The sequence below is a fragment of the Rhinolophus sinicus genome, linkage group LG03 (genome assembly GCF_036562045.2).
Source record: "Rhinolophus sinicus isolate RSC01 linkage group LG03, ASM3656204v1, whole genome shotgun sequence".
Taxonomy (NCBI): domain Eukaryota; kingdom Metazoa; phylum Chordata; class Mammalia; order Chiroptera; family Rhinolophidae; genus Rhinolophus; species Rhinolophus sinicus.
Window position 1 is genome coordinate 64642059 of NC_133753.1, and position 11380 is coordinate 64653438.

The following is an 11380-nucleotide window of genomic DNA, read 5'->3' on the forward strand; positions in this document are numbered from 1 at the left end:
TCCCTGAGTAAGTGCTGCCCCCACTCCACTCCACCAAGGCAGTTGTGTCAATGCCTGGGGCCCATCACCATGCTTCAACCTGGCACACCCTGCAGCCCAGAGATCCCCCACAGAAAAGGGTTTGTGGCTGGGTCGGGAGAGAGGAATGGATACATGTGGTCTCCAGGGCCATCCCCTCCCTGCCTCCAGGCAAAGGCCTCTCTCTATCCAGGTTCCTCTAGACTCGTCAGGAAGGGTTAACTGCCTCAGAGCAGAGAGGGAGATGCAAGAGAGGAAAACATCCAGGGCTTCGAGAAAACACGCCGCACACCCCTCCCCCACCACCTACGACCAGACTGACAGCCGGGACAGACTGGCTGCTCCGTCATCTCCAGGTCGGCCACCAGGCACCTCCCCCACTGCCCGCCGCAGTCCCTGCAGACTGCCTGCCCTCGGTTCCAACCACCTGGCACCAGGCAGGGCACCCCAGCGGGGCAACGCAGTCCTTGCAGTGGTTGGCAGTAACCACTTTCCCCTTCCTTCATTCTATGTCCTGGTCCCATCTTTCCAAGGTGTGGGCAGCTGCTCCTCTGCCCCCTTAAAGTGCCTGAACTCTAGAACCCAGGAACACTTACTAAGCCACCTGGCCTCTCAGCCCCACTGGACAAACGGAAGGGCACAGCTCCTTGGGGGAGGGACACCAAAGCACCAATTAAATGCGGCTGCAGCACTTGCCCCCTCCCCCACCCTAGGAAGCCCCCGGGGGTGGGAAAATAATGAAAGCTGGACTTTTATAGTCCTTTTATCTGACCCACTCCTTCTTAAAGGGATCGGAACCCCCTCCTTAAAGGGATCTCCAGAAATTATTTGCCCCCAGGCAAATGCAAGTGCAGACGTTTGCTTGTTCTTTACCTGCTGGGGCCCCTTCCCTAGGGATGGGGGAGGCAGAAGTGCTCTTCTGGAACTCTGAACTGTTGGGGCAAGGCCCCTTCCTGCAACCAAGAAGCCAGCTGTTGAATGCCCAGCAAAGAACAGGACCTCTTCCTCCTCTAATGGCACCCGCTGCCACAGCCTGGGGGAGGTCAAGGTGAGGCCAGCCTGTGTGGGCCCAGTACCTTCATAAGAAGTAACAAGGGGCACTTTGGGGAACACATGTCCATGGTGCAGTGTCCAAAACCCTATCTGTCCAGTGCTAGTCTCCGGATTGCTGGTCAGGGGAAATCTTTGCGGGCTGCCGCTCCCGGAAAAAAAGCTGTTTCTGCATTCTCCTTACCTCTCTCCCAACTCCTGACTCTTACGCTCTTTGGGACCCCAGGCCTTCCCCTTGGGGTGCCCTCTGCCCCTTATCCCAGTTGCCTCCACCACAGCCCCAACGACTGCAGACTACACCCCATTTAAGGCGCTTTTCTGCCCTAGTCGGCGTGTCCCTGGGGTCCGTCTCATCGCCCCCCCCCCCCCGCGCCCTCCGCCCCCCACCCAACCAAAGGGGTGGGGGATGGGCACACCTCGGCTCCCAGGAGCCCCGCAAAGCTGCATCCTCTCCCTCTAGCTTACTCGGCTCCTAGTCTCACCCTGCCCTTGGGGCTACAGGGTTCGAGGAAGGGTGGGTGTGAATGGGGTGGAGGGGGTCCGAGGGCACTCCAGACCGAAACGGACAGAGTCGGAAGCAGGGACTCACTTAAGCCACCCCTTCTGCCCCTCCTCCCTTCGCCCGTGGAGGGTCGAGGCTGCCAAGGGAGGGCTTCCCGGGCGCTTGGGAACTCGCCAAGGCCCCCACCCCTGCCACTCCCTGGAGGAGAGGCTCCCCCAAGGACTGGAGCTCCGAGCCCTCCCCCACCCCCCTCCGGCAGCTGCTGCAGCCTCCGGCTGAGGTCAGGCTCCACCTCCTTTCTCCGGAGGGAGAAAGCAAGGGTTGTTTGTTGTTGGGGTGTGAGAGGGAGACGGTTCGAGATCACCTGGCCCAGTGGGCTTGGGCTCCGGGAGCAGGAGCGGGAGCTGGGACGGATGGGTTGGGGTAGGCGGGAGCCTACTGCAGAGGCTGAAGTGCTAACCTCACCCCAACCTCACTCCCACACCCGCGGGTTCCAAGAAGGCAGCCCCATCCGCTGCTTTAGTTCTTCCGTCCAACCGCCCACTCGCTGGTGTCCGCTGTCTATCCCATATGGAGTGGCCAGAATGCCCCAGGCGAAAGGGCTAGCCCTTGGGTTACCACGAGGAACAAGACTGTTTTCCTGCTCATAAGAAGCTTCCAGTTGGGGGCTAGGATGCGTTTGTTGGGGGGGAGGTGCAGAGGGACAAGTAGGACAGAAAACAGCTTGATAAACATAACTTCATGACAGCGACACGTAATGGCTGCTGAGGAAGCAAAGGAAAGAGTGCCAAGGTCTGTCCCTGGTGTGGGGCTAGAGTGAGGTGCAAGAATGTTCTGAGAAGCTAAGCTGCCAGCGATCTTGATGAAGGAGCAGGCATTCTTCTGCCCTACCTGCCATCGCTAGAAGGAAAGTTGAGGACATCCCAAGCAAGGATACCGCAGTTAGCAAAAGCACACAGCTGTGAAATAGGGTGTGAGGACGGAGATCGGGTGGAGAGATTCCCCTGGTGGAGAGATTCCCCGGTGGCCCCAGGCTTTGTGAGTCCTGCCTGGTCAGATCTGTGTCTGACAGAGATCTGGGGACGCAGTTGGGGGAGCAGCACGGTGTGGCTCGTGCTGGGGAATGTTGCACTTCTGCTTTCCATCCAGCGCTGGCTTTCCAGAGGGATATTTAACTTTGAGTCTCTGCCTCCCTCCCAGGTCAGGGTTGGGCAAAAAGTGTCTATCCCTGGGGAAGAGTCACTCTCAGTGCTGCTCCCACAGCCAAGCAGGGATTCTACCTTCTCTCTCCCCAGGTGAGGGCCCAATGCATCCATCTCCTCCCTTCCCCCTCTAGGCAGTCCTGCCCTCCCAGAACAACGTGGCAACAAAGAAGGCAAACATGGGGACCAGCTTCGCCCTCCAGGTGCTCTTTCCCCACCTGACTTGTTCTAGACTTCTCAGGCAGTGGACATTGCTGATAAAAACCACATAGAGATGCTGGCAAATGGGGGCCCTGGGGCTGGCATCAGACTGAGCGCTTAACATTTGGGAGCCAGGTCTTGTCCTCACCCCAATCCCAGGAGGTTGACACGATTACTGCTGCCATTGCATAGATTAGGAAACCGAATCTTAGAACAGTTGGTTAATGCCTGCCCCAAGTCACACAGGTAAGGCTCATACCCTGGTCTGCCTGACTCTCAGGTCAGGGTTGGACCCCAGGGCCCCAACCCACAGCACTGCCTTCTACAAGCCCAGAAAGACTTGCCCCACTTACCTGCCCATCCTGACCACGACCATGGTCAAGTAGGACAGGGTTTGGGGGTGTCAACAAAACTTCAGCCTATAGCTCTGCCCTTTCCAGCAAGCCTTTTCCCAAGACATCTGAAAGCAAACTCTTTGGGGCTTTTCTTTGGGGTCCTAGCACAGGTCGTGTTTGCCGTTGAAGCTCCCTAGGCTCTGCCTCCAGAATCCTTGTCCAGAGTCTCAAGCCTGACTTTCTGGAAAGGTCTCTCAAAGCTCAGATAAAGGTTTCCAAAAGCAAGGTCCACCTTGCTCCCTCATGCCCTGAATTCGTAGGGGGCTCCACTGTCTCCAGCTACTTCTTTCTGACTATTTTGCCTGGGTCTCTGTAATGAGACTACAGACCCCTGGAGGGCAAGACCATGGTTCAGCTTCCTCTTTATGGCTTATTGTACCCAAGGAAGGATGGCATTCTAGGTCCCTCAGAACCTGGCCCCGGGACACACAGTCCTTTACCTCACCCCTTCCACAGATCCATTCAGGGGTCCCAAATAGCAACTTTTGAGCAGAATTCAGCAGGCAGACAAGTTCTGTTTTGACAAGTTCTTATCTCACAGGGCTTTCAAAAAAGATTAAAATTAGGAGCCAATGCTAAATTTTTTGGAAGTTTAAAATAAAAATCCAGATTTCCAGTTTTTCTTGAAAAATCAGAAGACCTTTGCAACAATAGGCTGGTGCCAAAAAATAAACGTCATTTTTATGGGGAAAGTATACTTTAGTTTGCCATGGTCCCACCTTGCCCTCTTCAGGCATTTATGAGACCTGACTGACCCCTCAAGGTTTTCAAGTTTGTGATCCTTGTTTGTGGCCACAAAGATCAAAAAGTATCATGGTCCAGACCCTTGGAGTGTCTGCCTCCCTTGGACCTACTTGGAGAGCCTTGTCACATTCTCACAGCCCATCCGTAATAGTGCCTTTATTATTGCCCTGGGTGCAGATGTTGACTGAGCGCTCGCCAAGATCCATGGACCCATCTAGAGATGAAAAGGAAAATTAAACGTGGTCCAGCATCTGGGCTCCTCTAGCTGACTATTCCTGAGAACATGCAAATAGTAGGTGGCTAATAATATTTGATGAACTGAATAGTAAATGATTGGTAAATAGCAACTGAATTAATTAATGGAGAAGGGAGGACAGTTCAAGAAGCATAAAATGCTTGTGATGATCTCAGTATGGGTCGTTTGGGACCTCAGCTTCCTTTGGGTCACTGCTATCAGGACACCTGTCTGCTCAAATATCAAACAGGGAGCATGTTAAAGGGGGCCCCTCCCTGAGGACTCCTGGAGGCTGTGGACTGAAGTCCAGGAGTATACCCCCTGCAGTTCCTTGAACCCAGACCTGCAGACTCCTGGGGACACCCAAATGTGGAATGGGCAGTGTCTTCCAAAGGCAGGGGTCTTACAGAAGGCATGGGCACGCACTCAAACACATTTCTTTATTTAATCCTTAACAACCCTTTTAGGTAAATACTATTCTAAAATTTACAAATGCATAAAGAAACTCAGATCCGGAGAAGCTAAGTAACTGCTCAAGATCACACAGGCTTGGAGTAGCTCCAGACCTTTAGTTTTTTAAATATGGCAGTTAGCATAAAGGTTAAACAGAGATCTAACCCTTTGTAGTTCTAAAACTTTTACTCTTTCTAGATTTCTAGTGGTTAAAGAATACAAAATCTGTAGCCAGTCATCCTGAGTTGGAATTTTGGCTCTAGAGCATCTGAACTGTGCCTGACCCTTGGTACAATGCCCCCCAAACATTAGCAATTGTGACTCTACTGCATCAGGCCCCCATGCAGTCATGCCTGAAGTCTGCCCTGTTTCTGGAATCCAGTCTTGCAACCCACTTGCGCCTCTCTCTCTCCTGCGGAGTCCCTACTATGTGGTGTCCGTGGCTGTATTCTGTCCACCCAGCTGCAGTGTGTCCCACTCTGGCCTTAGACAGGCTGGATGCCTCCCTTTGTTGGGTTTGGAGGCGGAGCCAGCCTCCCTCCCCATGGCTTTCCCACTCCACCCTCCCAACACCAGGGCTGTCTCTGTGACCCCAGCCATTTTCCTGTGCATTTGGAAAGCTTTTCAGTGGCATCCTTCATCACATTCCCCAAGGTGAGGTGGCTCTATCTCCTGCAGGCTTCCAGCCATAGCCACCAGCCTGTCTAGTCTTCAGCAACCAAGAGCAAGAGGGAGAGAGTCACCTGTGGCTCTTTTGCCGTTTTCCCCTAACCCCAGTGAACCCACAAGAGACAGGACTAGCCTCTCCCAGCAGAGACACCCCCTGGAGAGGTCCCCAAACTAGAGTCTGGGCCACAAGTACTATGCTAAGCAAACACAGCACCACTCACATTCAGTACTGTCCAGGCACCAATGGGACCTGGAAGGTGATGCAGATAACATTGATCTTATCTTGGAAAGCTTCCATTCCACACAGCAGAGGAGAGACCCTCTGAAACGGAAGGACCCAGCAAAGAGTAAGGACCCACGCAACACTGGGCTAGACAATAAATAGCTGGGTAGGTGACACTGAGCCTCAGGCAGCAGGTCTGACAAAATTTTCGCTCTGATTTGTGAATGTTATTCTATTTTTTAAAATCTTACAAGGGGATTTGTGAAAATCGTTCTCAGTTATATGGGCAACTCTTTTTCATTATTGAAAAGCATAGGGGGAAGTCAGCAATTGCCTTTTCCATTTGTTTCTCTCTGTTGGAGTGTAGTTTGTAGTGATAGGTAAAATTCCTGGAGAGATTCCATGAGCGAGGCACTGTGTTAAATTCTTTATACCCTCTCTTTTAATCTTCAACCAGTCTTATGAAATAGGTACTGCTATTAATCCCACTTTACAGATAAGGAAACTGAGGCATAGAGAGTTTCAATAACTTGCCCAGAATCACACAGCTAATAAGTAGCAGATTCCAGCCTTGTTACTTTTAATTGTTCCTCAGTCACTTATTCCTAAATGAGTTTCCCCACACCATTCTCTGTTCTTATGTTTTCCAACCATCTGTTAGCAAATTACTTGGTTTTTACACATGAAGTTGCTGTGAGCCACATTCGTCTCACTATTGGATTAAGGGCAAAATGTCGCAAGTGTATTGTCATATATCTTTACAAAAAGAATATTTCTTATGCAAAGTCTTATCAAAAGTACCCATTCCCTGCCCTTTGCACTCATTTTGACACTGAAATAACAATGTGGTCTTTCAGGAACATCAGATACACTTCAACCAACTTCCTACTAGAAGCTAACCCAGTGCTCTCCCAGTGTTTCCATTTTGGGGTAAAGGCATGACCTCCCACCCAGTTTCGAAAGCCAGAAACCTGGGACACATCCCTGGCACCTCCCTCTCCCTCCCCAGCCACCACCCATATCTAATCCATCACCACAGGCTGACTGTCTTCTACCTCCACTCCTCGGGCACCTCCTCCTCCCCAACCCAGCAACAGCAGCCCTGGCTCCCTCCTTCGGCTCTGCCCCTCTTCACCCTCCAGACTGTTTTCCACACAGCAACCGAGGGATCTTTCCAAAACAGATCGCAGCGTATCATTCTCCTGTTTAAACCCTTCTGTGGCTCTTGCAGACTGTCAGGATCAAGATCCAAATCTGGAACAGACAACCGAGGCTGCCTCATCTGGGTCTCCCTGATCCCCATACCCCTGCCCCCAGTCTCTCCTGAACCTGCCATGCGTCCTCCCTCCCAAGCCCGACTTGGCAAGGGAGTTCTTGGGTAAGACCTGTCTCCCCAAGTAGACTAGGGCGGGGACATCAGCATTGGGTCCCACTGTTTCCTCATAGCTTGGCAGGGTACCTGCACATAGTAAGCTCTCAGTACCAATTAGTAAATGATGAATGGATAAATGAATGACTAGAAGAGAAATTAAAACTTTGTCTGCGCCTGCAAGGCTCTGCACTCTGGAAAACTCTTTCCTGTAGCCACAGTGTGTGCCAGGCCCTGCCTGCTGCCCTTAGACTCACTCCTCCCAGTCCAGTTTACCTATTTTCAGGACAAATTGTGATCCTGAGTCTCCCATGTTTGTGGGTTTTGTGATCTGTATATATTTTTACTAGAAAATGTACGGACTTGATGAATGCAGTGAGTGGATTCCAATGGTTATGAGTTCAACAGGGCAGAGTCTGAAATCTGGAGACATAAAAGCTCCAGTTCTGGCTCTGGCAGTTCAGATGGCTTCTCCAAGAAGTCAAGAGTCTGTGGCCCCAGAACCCTGCTCTTTTAGCGGCTACTGCAGTAGTACAAAAAGATTGGAGAATTCAGTTCAAGGAAAAGCTTTGGGATTTCCCCTGCCCACTTATATGCCTCCCCCTTTGCAAGTCTGCAATTGATGTTTCAGTTAAATCTGATTTCATTTAGATAAACTTGGTGGAGGGAGACAGGAAGAGAGGTGGTCCCCTCACCCACCACCTCAGGGTAGGCATTCATCATGTAAGTATTTCTTGGGCAAGCATCTCCATTAAGCCAGACTTAATGCTGGGGATACAGCAGCAAACCAGAGACTGTAATGTTTGGGTGAGTGTTTGGATGAGTGGTGCTCCTGCTAGGTCTTAAAGAATGAGTAACGTTAGAATTGATTGGAGTAATTGAACTGATCTGTTTTATGTTTATCTCAACTAAATTGTAAGCTCCTTTGGCCCCATAACTGTTACTGGTCTTTGAATCCTTGGCACCCCTGACACATAGTGGCCACTGGGTAAGTGCCAGTTGTTCTGAGCTGGGAAGTGGTGGATGTAGGGATGGGTCACTCAATCAGCTGAGCCTGGGGTGTGCGGCTGGGGACAGGAAGCTGGACAGGTAGCTCCATCCACTGACTGGGGACTGGGTGGTGGGCCTCAGGAAACCCTTGCAGACTCTGAGGTGCAGAGATGAAGTTTCCATAAGGCAGCAGGGGTCCATTCCTGGTGACAGGGGCAGGCTGGGTGGGGGTTTAGGTGGAGGGAAGGGGCTTATCAGAGGACCTTGTGGGGAAGTATAAGAGGGCTGAGCCCACAGCAGTGGCTGCTTGGGGCAGAAGGAATGTGGAAGTTTTAGGAAGGCAAAATATGGGATCGGGAAGGGTACCCATTAGTGAGGGTGATGCCTCTGAGCTAAGCTAAGGTTGAGGAGCTACATTTCTGACTGACCCTTCTTTGTGGAGCGCTAATAGCCTCACTTACAGATTGTCTTTTCACCTACTGATGACAACAGGCTCCACACTCAGGCACCTCCAGGGCTCTTGCCCCACCCCATGGCCTCCCCCTGGGCTCAAGATTCTAGGACTTGAGGCTCTAGCCCCTTTGGCGGTGTGGGTGAGCAGGTGGGGAGAACAGAAAAACTGCCTCCTCAAGCTCTCCAACTGGCCCCTAGGGGTCAGTAAATGGGGCAAAGAGAGGTGTGTGACAGAGTTCCAAGCACCTGGGCTTCCCGTGTGGAAGGCGAAAACTAAGGAGGGTTTCACCTACTTTTCAGTGAGGACTTCACCGTGCTTCACTCTGGAGCCAAGCAGCCTCCCAGAGAGGGAGATATCCCAGAGAGATGGAGATCCCAAAGGCCAACCTGCTTCCCTCCTTCCTCTTCTCAGCCTGGCAGGGCCAAAGGGTGTATACTCCCTACAGGGGTAGCTGGGAAGTGGTGGCAGGGAGAACAGTAGTAGGAAGGGCTGGTGCTTGCTGGGTCTGAATATCTGGGTGGTGATTCTTTAGCCTGAACTGTTGCCAGCTTAGCCACTGGAAACAGTGTCAGCATTGGGGAGCAGAGCCCCGCTCTCCCAGGAAACTGCAGTCATAGAAAATCCACATACCTCCGGCTTTAATTAGCAACCTTCAATGGCCCCAACCCCACCCTCCACTCTGGGTCAACAGACTCCACCCTTCCACTCTGGGGAGTCTGGAAAGAGCCAGGACTGGCAGGCTGCAGGCCAATTATGAAAGGACAGAGTCTCATCTCCCTAGCCTTTTCTCATTTCAGAGTCCTCCTCTCCCTATTTTAAATCTTAATTCACCTTACAACACATTTAATTAAACAATTTACTTCACCAAGTAAAGGGACTTGCTGCATACCCAACCCAGCCCAGCGTGGCAGCATCAGGCAGGGCTCAAGTGCACTAAGGGCCTTTACTACCCCATTCCCATAAATAGAACAAGCATTTGGGGTGGGGCCCCCACGTTGTCCTGAAAACACGTGGCAGAGGCTGCCTCTGGGGAGCCCAGGAGGATGTGCCGGGGTACTCTCAGGGCAGGCGGAGCAGGCAGACCCCGTGTGTGCTTATCTCCCAAGGGCAGCTGCTAGCTCACTGCTGGCCTCGGCTCCTGCAGCAGGTCTCCTAGTGTGTGCGGCCATCTGTATGTCTATGTGTGTGTGCGCATGTTTGCCCCTGATGGGCACAGGGGAACAGGTGTGTTTAGATGAAGAGATGTCTATCTCTGTGGCTGGGGCAGAGCCCTCGTCTTCTCTTTCCTCCTTCCCTCCCTCTACTGCCTTGGGCAAGCGCAGCCCTCTCTCCTTCCTCCACTGACCCACTGTCCTCCTCCGAGGAGGAAGTTACTGCTTGTGCTGAGATATTCTGGGCCTGGAATACTGTTCCTCTCTTCAAGAGCCTCCCACTTACCCATCCAGTCCTTACTCTCCCATGTCTCCCAGGGCAAAGGTGTGTTGGGCTGCCCGGCAGAGTAAGTGGGAACATAATTGTTCTCTCTGAGGCTGGTCTGTGCTTACCCAGTGCTGTCTCCCAGCCCCTGGCCAGTGCATGGCTCTTAGCTTGTCTATAAAGGTTTGCTGACCAAGTGGCTGATGGGCCTGGGCAGGGAAGCAGTGATGCACACTCTTTCTCCATCTGACGTCTTTCCTTTGCTGAAAATAAGCTGATGGAGTTGGACCTGGGGCTGGCATGCCACTTCTGCCCCAGGGTCACCTCTGGCAGCATTATTCTAAAAAATATAGGTGCACAACTACTTTGGAAAACAGTTTGGAATTACCTAGTAAAGCTGATCAGGTATATGCCCTACAACACGGAACTTCCATTCCTGGCACTGTGCCTAGAGAAACTGTTGTACACATAAACCAGAAGACACATACAGAATGTTTTAGAGTAGCCTCAGACTGGCAACAACCCAAATGTCCATCAACACTGGAATGGATATTAAATTGTAGTATCTTCACACAATGGAATACTATAGAAGAAAAAAAAAAGACCACATTACAGCTCTGCTTATTAACATGAAGAAATCTGTATGATGAGCCAGGAAACAAGATACAGAAGAATATATTTAGTATGAGTCCAATTGTAGAAAGTTTAAAAACAGGCAATCTAAGCAATATTGTTTTGGGATACATACGGAGGTAGGAAAACATAAAATAAAGTGAGGAGAGGATTGTCACTAAATTCAGGATGGTGGTTCCTTTGGGGAAACCATGTCACGGAGGGGCACATAGGCTTCTAAGATACTTGGAATATTCTCTTCATTGACCTGGGTGCTGGATACATAGGGATTTGTTTTATTATTATTCTTTACATCACATATGCATGTTACATTCTCTTCTGTATCTACCATAAACACGAGAAACACGAAGGATGGTGTGTGCCCCAATTCTGCCCCCTTTCTCCAGCCAATCCCCATTCTTGTCTTTAGCTGTCAGAAGAGGGGCCATACTGTCCCTCATCACAGTTCCTTTCTGTTTCTGAGAAGGTCAGAAGAAGATGGGGGGGTGAGGGCCACCCCTCTTTAGCTGGGCCCTGGCTACTCCAGGGTAAGAAGGCCTAAGGAAAGCAGGGCCAGGCAAGGCCAGCTGGCTCTGCTGTTTCTGCCAACTCTGGGGATTGGGCCAAGGCTCTGGCCCACCTGTTGTTTCACTCATTCGGCAAGAACATAGCCACTGAGCGCTCACTGTGAGCAATGGGTGCTGCTGGGAGGATTCAGATAAGTGAGAAATGGTCTTTGACCTCAAAGATCTTACAATATACTCAGAGGTGATCACATACACAAATAACTGGTACCAGCAAAATGTGAGCTAGGTGTCACATGACTACCCGTCTACTCTTTCCACAA